This window comes from Symsagittifera roscoffensis, chromosome 2 (assembly GCF_963678635.1).
Source record: "Symsagittifera roscoffensis chromosome 2, txSymRosc1.1, whole genome shotgun sequence".
NCBI classification, from domain to species: Eukaryota; Metazoa; Xenacoelomorpha; order Acoela; family Convolutidae; genus Symsagittifera; species Symsagittifera roscoffensis.
Window position 1 is genome coordinate 60,673,107 of NC_087063.1, and position 10,835 is coordinate 60,683,941.

Genomic DNA, 10,835 nt, shown 5'->3' on the forward strand with positions numbered 1-10,835 from the left:
TTGACCAAAAATTTGGGCGCGCTTTTTTCGCTTTTTTGGCGCGCTTTTTCCGTAATTATTTATTGACACCAAATGCGCCTTTGGAAAAGTTTTTAGGGTTGGTCAACCAAGTCCTAATTTAGTACCAAAGGTCAGGTGGTCGAAACCTTCCCCCTTAATCCACTTCTGGTAGGTAGCAGGCGATATAAGATCTCCGGGCGTAACATCTCATTTTGTTACAAAAATTCAGGTACCATTACTTAACTTCAGTTGGAGTCGTGTTATGTACTGTATTGAAGTCCTTTATGATGTAGTTTGTTTACTGGAGCGGAGCGTAGTGTCATATGAAGCCCTTAAATGACGCTGAAGAACTGATAGATACAATGCTTTGTTTTGTGCAAAGAAACCGACCGGAACAGAAGTCAATGGAGAGCACTTATTCGAGACCTAACTGTGGCGGCAAAGGGCAGCATTGCTCGTAAAATTCCTATCTGGAGTGTCATATGGTGAAATCTATTTCTTTCTCAGCCACAGTCAAAACTAAAATGAGCAAAAACGGTGGCACTTTTGTAGCAGTACCATTTTACCAAAGCGAAGCGAGGTGTGATACGACACCGTCAATTATTTTTCCAATCCAAGGTGAAAAGAAGTGCCACGTTTGGTGGCACTTGTGCACCAGGAGACTGCAATGACAAATAAATATCATAAAAGAACCAAAAAAAGCTATTTGTTTCACAGCTAATAATCATTATTCAACAGTATAATAATTGAAATTCGATTTCAGAATTTTCATGCAAAATTTATCCGCAATTTGATTTAATAATATCATATTTCTTACATGCGAAGTTAGCACTTATTCGAGACCTAAATGTGGCGGCAAAGGGCAACATAGCTCGTAAAATTCCTATCTGGAGTGTCATATGGTGAAATCTGTTTCTTTCTCAGCCACAGTCAAAACTAAAATGATCAAAAACGGTGGCACTTTTCAAGCAGTACCATTTTTACCAAAGCGAAGCGAGGTGTGATACGACACCGTCAATTATTTTTCCAATCCAAGCTGAAAAGAAGTGCCACGTTTGGTGCCACTTCTGCACCAGGAGACTGCAATGACAAATAAATATCATAAGTGAACCAAAAAAAGCTATTTGTTTCACAGCTAATAATCATTATTCAACAGTATAATAATTGAAATTCGATTTCAGAACTTTCATGCAAAATTTATCCGCAATTTGGTTTAATAATATCATATTTATTACAGCGAAGTTAGCACTTATTCGAGACCTAAATATGGCGGCAAAGGGCAGCATTGCTCGTAAAATTCCTATCTGGAGTGTCATATGGTGAAATCTATTTCTTTCTCAGCCACAGTCAAAACTAAAATGAGCAAAAACGGTGGCACTTTTGTAGCAGTACCATTTTTACCAAAGCGAAGCGAGGTGTGATACGTCACCGTCAATTATTTTTCCAATCCAAGCTGAAAAGAAGTGCCACGTTTGGTGGCACTTGTGCACCAGGAGACTGCAATGACAAATAAATATCATAAGTGAACCAAAAAAAGCTATTTGTTTCACAGCTAATAATCATTATTCAACAGTATAATAATTGAAATTCGCTTTCAGAATTTTCATGCAAAATTTATCCGCAATTTGGTTTAATAATATCATATTTATTACATGCGAAGTTAGCACTTATTCGAGACCTAAATGTGGCGGCAAAGGGCAAGCATTGCTCGTAAAATTCCTATCTGGATTGTCATATGGTGAAATCTGTTTCTTTCTCAGCCACAGTCAAAACTAAAATGAGCAAAAACGGTGGCACTTTTGTAGCAGTACCATTTTTACCAAAGCGAAGCGAGGTGTGATACGACACCGTCAATTATTTTTCCAATCCAAGCTGAAAAGAAGTGCCATGTTTGGTGGCACTTGTGCACCAGGAGACTGCAATGACAAATAAATATCATAAGTGAACCAAAAAAAGCTATTTGTTTCACAGCTAATAATCATTATTCAACAGTATAATAATTGAAATTCGATTTCAGAATTTTCATGCAAAATTTATCCGCAATTTGGTTTAATAATATCATGTTTATTACATGCGAAGTTAGCACTTATTCGAGAGCTAAATATGGCGGCAAAGGGCAGCATTGCTCGTAAAATTCCTATCTGGAGTGTCATATGGTGAAATCTATTTCTTTCTCAGCCACAGTCAAAACTAAAATGAGCAAAAACGGTGGCACTTTTGTAGCAGTACCATTTTTACCAAAGCGAAGCGAGGTGTGATACGACACCGTCAATTATTTTTCCAATCCAAGCTGAAAAGAAGTGCCACGTTTGGTGGCACTTGTGCACCAGGAGACTGCAATGACAAATAAATATCATAAGTGAACCAAAAAAAGCTATTTGTTTCACAGCTAATAATCATTATTCAACAGTATAATAATTGAAATTCGATTTCAGAATTTTCATGCAAAATTTATCCGCAATTTGGTTTAATAATATCATATTTATTACATGCGAAGTTAGCGTGGTTGGTTAGGGTCCTAGCCCGCTCATTTTTTGGCTACGTGGTCTGCAGAAAGTGCTATGAGCAGGGAAATTTATGTAGCCAAAAAGTGACAAGGTATTTTGGTCAATTTAACGAAGCCAAAAAGTGACATACCCCTTGTCACTTTTTGGAACTTGGGAAAAATTACCAAAAAGTGACAAGGGTCTACTTTTTTTGGAAAATAGCTGAAATTCGTCTGAAAGACCTTACTAAATTACCTAAAACCATAAAAAGGTTCTTATTTTATTGAATAAACACAAAAAACTAGAATTTACATAGTTTTCAACAAGTAAATTGACTAAAAGTTAGAAAATAATAGGAAAACAGCCCAAAAAGTGCTCAACCCAAAAAAAGACCCCTGGCCCCAAAAACAAAATAAAAATCGATAATTATATGAAATAAAACATAATGTTACGAATTAAACCTTTCTCAAGATGGGATTGACTGAAAACTATTGTGAAAAATAAGTAATTGAGTATTTGATGCCCAACGCTAAAATTGGGGTGAAGAAAAAAAGCCTGTTTTCTCAACCTCATTTGTTTCGGAAATTAGCTGAAACTCAAAAATCACACCTAGTAAAAACACTTAGTAATTCCATAAAAACACCAAAGAGCAGCAAAAAAATTTGTTGCATCTTTGAAAACTAGAATTATTAGCATTATCAACACGCAAATTGACTAAAAATAAAAAAAAAATGGAAATTGAGCCCAACCCAAAAAAACACTCCTAGCCACAAAATCATCCAAAAAACAAAAAGTTCGATATGAAACTGAACTAAAACATCATGTTGCGGTTAAATCTTCTCTCAAGAGGTGAACCGACTAAAAATTTTACTGAAAAACAAAAAACTGATATTTAAACCCCCAAACCAAAGACTGAAAAAAATGTTCTTCGAATTTGTCAACACCCAGAAAACAAAATTAACCCCAAAATCAACCATAGCATCTCAAACCAAGGGGAGATATATACCTAAGAAATTTCACTTTTCAACAATGAAAAATTATTCACACTTTTTCAGCAGGGTTTGATTTTGAAAAGCAAAAAGTTCAATTTAAAAAATTGATTTTTCAAACGTTTGAGAATTTTTTTCGAACTTCACACCACTTGATTAAGCCACGAACGGTTTTCCAGCTAAAAAGTGTCTACAAGTTTTTCAACTTATATCAGGGACAAATTGTGTTCAGATTAAGTGGTTTAATAACCTGATTGATGGTGTCAGTGAAGTTTCATCTCCTTGATCAACGTATTCGAAACTATCAGTGTTCTTTCGAAAAATTAAACTAGTAAGAAGACCCAAATTTTTTTCAATCGAACTATTTACATTCAAGATATACTTAAGACACTATGGAGAGTGTACATACACAATTTCATCAATTTCTTGCCAATGGTTGTTGAGAAAAACCACCTTGATGCAAAAAAAGCCATCACACCAAAAATGTTCCTCCGGCTCATTTTTGAATATCTCAACTTGTAAAAATCTCATTGAAGCAGAAAGGCGTCAACCAAAAGCTGTTTTTAATTACAAAACGGTGATTATCAGAACAATTTAGAAACAAACATTTTTCCAGCATACCAAAAGCAAAACTCTAGCCAAATTTTGATTTGAAAAAAATTGTTTTTTCAAAACTTATCTATCTTGACTTAGCCACAAACGGGTCTCCGGCCAAAAGACCATCTAGGAGTTTTACAAAAAAGGTATTAGACACATAATTTGTTCATTTTTTGTGGTTTCACAACTTGAAGAAAGCTGTCAGTGAAGTTTCATCTCATTGAACGATGTGTTCGAGAGTATTAGTATTCACTCCAAAAATGAAGATCGTAAATTGAGCCAAAAAAATGTGTACACAATTTTACTCATTGAGGTTGTTTTATACAGTTTACGAGGAGTTCACATACACAATTTTAGCTGCAGAAGCTCAATAGATGATGAAAAAATCAAAATGGAGGAAAAAATCCCTAACCTCGAAACGAAAAAAATCAGCTCAACTTCGATTTACCCATTTTGTAAAAGTTGCATATCGATGAATTAGTAGTCGTTGGAAAGCTCTTTATATTGGTTAAACGTGGAAAACAAAAAAAATATAGTTAAAATCTTTAATAGCTAACCAAAGGCTATAACTTTTTCAATTTTCTTGTCAAACTTCATCATAATTGCTTTAGCCACATTTAAATTCAAGCTACAAAAGTATCTGAGACATTTCTGAAGTGCATTAGACTAGACTTATATGGGGATCGTTTTTTAACTATCAGAATAAATTTGTCCGTGAAGTTTAATCTCTGTGAACGACATGTTCGAGAGTATCAGTGTCCACTCCAAAATTGAAGGTCAAAGAATGGACTCAAAAATTCATCTATTTTTAAAAACTCATTGAGGTTTTTTTTATACGGTGTAAGAAGAGTTCACAGACACAATGTTAGTTTCATAAGTCCAATAGATGATGAAAAAATCAAAAATGAGTCAAAAAGGCCTAACATTGAAAAAAAAATCGGCTCAACTTCAGTTTAATCAATTTTTAAAAGTTGCATTATGATGAACAGGGAGTCTTTGGAAAGCTAATTTTATTGGTTAGACGTGGAAAATAAACAAATATATATAGTTAATATGTTTTCTAGCTAATCCAAGGCTACTATATCTTCGCCAAAGTTCTATTTTTTTTTGAAAAGTTTCGTTTTTTTTTGTCTAAGTTCATTATACTTGCTTTAGCCACCTATAGTTTGAAGCTTAAAGTTAATCTGAAACCTTTCTAAAGTGTATTAGACACCTATGGTGATAGTTTAAATCCGTCTTTGAAGTTAAATCTCATTGAACGACATGTTAGAAACTATCCATAGTTTACTCCATAATTGAAGATAAAGATATGACTCAAGTTTTTTTCAAACTTGTTTTACTTTTTGAGGTTGTTTTATACACCCCACGAAGAGTTCGCTTACACAATTTTTGCTTTCTTAACCTAATAGATGACAAAAATATCGAAAGTGAGTCAAAAAAGCACTAGCCTAGAACAAAAAAATCAGCTCATTTTCTATATAATCAAATTTTAAAAATTACCTCAAGGAGTCGTTGAAAAGCCCTCAATAGTGCCCAAACAAGGAAGACAATTAAAATTCTTGTTTGTAACGTATTATAACTGACCAACGGCTAATTGGCCGCCAAAATTCGACTTTTCAAAAAAAAGTCCATTTTCATCGTTTTAAAGCACGCCAAATATGTTTTCATGTCCGGATTGATTGGATCAATGAAGTTTCATATCTTTGAACGCATGTTGGATTGTATAAGTTTTCACTACAAAATTGAAGCTCGTAAAATGACCCAAAAATTTTTTTTTCATAAGACAAAAATTTCACCTTATCTCAAATTTGAATTTCTCAAGTTCTAGAAATCGCATCATAGCAAATAAGTGCTCGCTGGAAAGCTCATTTCAATGAGAAGAGGTGAGGCGTGTATGACTCAAAAAATTTGTAAGCAATCTTAGGCTAAATACAACCTAATCTTCATTTTCCTGCCAAAAAGTGACATCTCTAGGGCTAAAAACTAAAATTGTGGAAAAAAGCCTAGAAAATTTTTCTACTTAAAAAACAACATCACCATCGTGTTCAAAATAGGGCCTAGAGGTCATTTTTATTTAGTTACTTAATTGTCAATTCTTTCGGAGCTGAATCACCTCGATCAAAGTCGGGGTGTCAGAGTAACTACACTTTAGTGCAGATTTTTCATTTTGGCTTGGAAAGTTAGCCCTAAATTTTTTTTTATAGTCAAGTCGGTTAATTTAGTTCGAGAAACCACCAGAACCGTTGAGTTTTCATAAATTGGATCATTTTCAATGATAAACAGACATAAAAAATTTCTTAAATACTTATCTTAAACCAACAATTGATACATATTCGGAAACTACATGAGCAGGGCTTTCCAAAAACATTTAAAAAATTCAACCCAAATATCGACCAAAAACTGACATTTGCCTGGCCCCAAATTTTTATAAACCAATTTTTCCCGTTTTTTTCAATAGGAATTATGTAAATTGTGTCTTATTGCCAAAAATTGAAGTCCCAAGTGTCTCAGACACCGGGAACCCTTTTGAGCCGATGCAAAAAAGCAGGGCCGGCGCTAACCAAAAAGTGGAACGGCTAGGCTTTTGAATCCTTACATTCCAAATTGTTGCATGCAGTTAGTGTATTACATTCCAAATTACTAAATGGAATTTAAAGCTCCCTAGTTTTTGCTGCTTTCCTGCTTGCGTTTGCGAATTTGCTGCTCCGTGTGTGTATCGGTTCAGTTTTGCTGCATTGCATTATATCTGGTTTTAATTTTGTTGCATTCGCCTTGTATCTGGTTTTTTGATGGCTAATGTTTTCCCTAGAGAGAAGCTAGTGTTTTTGTAGGAATCTTCTTTTTTTCTAAGCTAACTCGCCAATAAAAGTGCTCATCGAAAGTGTTGACTTATACGGAAATTTAACTATTATAGGAAATTGCATAGCATCTGTTCTCTTTTTTTGTGTGGCTAGTGTTTTTTTCAATTAAGCGTCCGTGGCTGAGTGTTTTTTTTTGCGTGAGACTCATATTTTGAAGGACGTAAGTTCGAGTCCGAGCTGTAGCCGAATTTTAACTATTTCGAGACTCATTTCTACTCATTGCAATTTATAGAACTGCTTCTTTTCATGTTTTCTGTAGTGTTTGCGCCTCTGTGTTGATGCTTATCAAGCGCCCATGGCGCAGATGCCAGGACGTTGGACTCTCAATCTCGACGTCGGGGTCTTGATTCCGGCACAGTAGTTTTTATTAGCCTAATCCTTCTTTCTAAATGTCAACCTTACACGGCTGCTACTTGTTGCTGTTTCTCGCTGATGTTTGCGAAGTGCAGTTTCGCCTCTATGATAATTGTACCAGCAAATTTTTTTTCCCAACTGCATACTTGCAGAAATATGTGCTGATTTTTTGCGCTTCATTTCATCGGTGAGCAATTGAGTGATAAGCCTGGTAGCTGTAAGACAGTTGGCTCAGTCAGGAAAATGCATGCCTAATTGTCGGGTGTTCGTGGATTGAATAGTGCAGTCGGGTAATTTTTTTTCAAACCTTGCTTACTTTTTTTGCGTTTTCTTGCAATTGTAAAGATCTTATGCCCTTTCTTGCTGTGTTTGCAAATGTTCAGATCCGCCTCTGTGAAGAATTTTCGAGACAGCGTCATGATGTCGTCAAAAATTTGTTTTGATATTTTGTATTTTGTTCCGAACACTGAAACTGGGGAGAAATTTTGTCGTGGGGTGTTTTTTTGTATGCTTTTTTTGGCTATACCTAGCAAAATCAAGTACCACAAAAATCATTGGAAAGCGCTTAGTGATTTATGATATTCAAGCCCTTTAAAGGGTGATTCGAATTACATTAGAAAAATTTCAGAATTTTCTCTTATTGTCCAGGACAACTGGTTTGAAGTTTTTTTGTTTGTTGTTATTCAAGTTGAGCCGTGAAAATTTAGTTTAACTAGTAAAAAAGAGCTTTTGAAGTTTTTTGGCATTTTCTTAGAAAATGTTTTTGATGTTTTCTTCTAATGTACGATTCGTTTTTTGAAGAAATCCTGGCTTTTATCAGCCCAGCCCACGTTTGAATTTTTCTTCGAAAAAAACTACGTTGACATTATTGTCATAATGAAGGGAGTCACTTCTGGACTCCTTCACAAATCCTCGTTGCAAATCCTCTTTTCTTCGTCCTGTTAGCAAATCCTACTCCTCTCGGCTTCAAATAATAATCATGGTTGATTTTATTATTTTAAATATCCGTCCTTTTCAAAATTTGTATGTTATGTTGGTTGTGATTTTTCCAACTCGATTTGTTAAAATTATATTTTTTTGTCCTTTTTTCGGCCTTATAGGCTCGAGCCTATTTTATCAGGTTTAGTGGCCCAATTTCGAGTGGTTTCAAGAGAAACAAGGTTTTTATGTTCACCTCCGGATTGCACAAAATGCTGAAAACTTTAATTTAGTTATAGTTCAAGTTTTTCATGACATTTTTTTTGGCTTTTTTGTTTTTTCTTTTTTTTTGCTTGATTAGTTTCGGCCTATATTATATCGGTTTAATGTCCGCATGTTGCGCCTATCGATGGGCGAAAAAAGTTTGTGTGAGCGTATTTGTGTTTTGAGGATGAGGGGGACTTAATAACTTCTCATTAGTTTTGATTAGTTTTTTCATTTTTTGGCTTGATGGGTTTTGGCCTATATTGCATCGCCTTAGTCGCCAACTTTTGCGTTGTTGCACGAACTGTGTATGTGTTTTGAGGGGTGAGGGCGACTTAATGACTTTTTAGTAGTCTTATATTTTTATTAGTCTTTTTCGGCTTTGTTTTTACTTTCCTTTTTTTCGGCTCAATAGGTTTCGGCCAATATTATATCATCATAGTGCCGCATATTGTTTCATCTGACGCGTGATTAAAGTTTTTATATAAAGTTTGAAACTTGTCACCATCGTACATCATTTTATGAATTTTTTTAAATGCATTTTACGCGTTTTTCCATCAACTTCAATATCAACGAGACTTTTCGAGACTTTACTCTGACACCTTCGAGTTTTTTTTCTGTATATATGAGTTTCGTGATAGCAATTAAAAAGCTACCATTCAATTGAAGCTTGAACTATAAGTATTCAATAAGAAACTATCAAAATCTTTGATATTGAGTTTTCGGAAAATTCTTCCATGATATCATCGGAGCATCGCGAAGCTTGCAATGAACAATATTTCCAAGTTTCCATCTGAACTTTTATTAGATGCAAACGTCACAAACCATTGATCAATGGCAGTTTCAGCTTCCGCGTGGTTTGCATAAGCACTCTTTCGTTTTTCTTAATGTTTGCGATAGAAAACACGAAAGCCGCTGAGTCGAAAAAAATAAGCCCCCTCACCTTCATAATAGATAATTTGAATCAATTGAGCAATATCTTCCCCATTCTCGCGTCGTGGGGGAGATAGCTCAATAGGTACTTCAGACATGTTTATTACCACTTGAAAGTGGCTTGACTATTATGAAATCATAAACCAGATTCTTCAACGAATACAGAACGCCAAAATTTACAATATCCAGTCTTAAAAATTAAAACAGTTTAAAAAAAGAATCAATAAAACTGGCACATTAAGCGACTTTTTTCTGACAATGGAAAAAAGCTATTGCGTACATTATTAAGGTGTTGCGGAGAAGTTTTTTTTGTATTTAAATACAAGGATAGAGCACCATCCTGGTAATTTGATTTCCTCGATGAGGCAACGGCCGCCCAAACAAAAATTTGCAAAATAATTATTTTCATATAATTTACGATTTTTTTTTCAAATTTTTTCTCAATACTCAAATAAACAAACTTCAGTCGGACAATTTACAGGGTGCTATGAACAAATCAACCGTTAAATTAAGTTTGTTGACATCTTTTGGTAGTTTATTACCATTTTTGCCTGGGGAGAGAGGGCTCAATTGATCTGAAAATTTATTCATTATATTTTTGATACTTTTCAGGGGTCACGTGAATCGAACGCAATTTATTGAATTTCCCATATTGTCAAATTTGGCGGGCATCATGAAGATCTGAACTTTCAGAATTTAGTGGCAGTGATATCCAAAATACGCTTCTGAAAAGCTAAAATGAGCCAAACATAATTGGTTGAATAAGACCTGTATTTACCCAAATCGGTTTAAGCAATTGGTTCATATCAGTTAAACAGTGCGGTTTTTTTAACCAATTGGTTAAATCAATTGTTAATCAATTGGTTTAAAAAATGCTGTGTTAAACTGATATGACCAATTGGTAAACCGATTTGGTTAAATGCAGTCTTATGTAGCAATTAATTTTGGACATATATTAGCTATTCAGGAGTGTATTCTGAATCTAAGTAAGACCGAGGAATCATTTTTTCCCATGCCACTCCAAACCATTACTCAGTCGTGCTCCATCGATCGATAATTAGCATATAATTAGCATATATTGTTTCTTGTACGGGATTTGTCTTTTTTTTTGCCACGATTTGGTTTCTGGCAAGGTACTTTCGGCTTTGTTACCGCTGGGCTCATTATCTTCCGATGCTTATTACACATTCTTTTGTCTTGTCATGTTTTTGTTTCAAAACTAGTCTTATTCGTTTTTAAATATAAATCTAGTTTTTTGTCCTTGTCGCAAGTGATGCGAAGCTCAGCTTCGCCTCTGTTTGGAGTCTTTTTCTTCTTTTTTCGAAAACTACCCATCAATTGTGACAATTGATTACTGATTCCCTCATCATCAGTATTTTTTCAATTGTTTTAGACTTTTGATTTGATTAAACAGTCTTTTGTATTGCAGATTT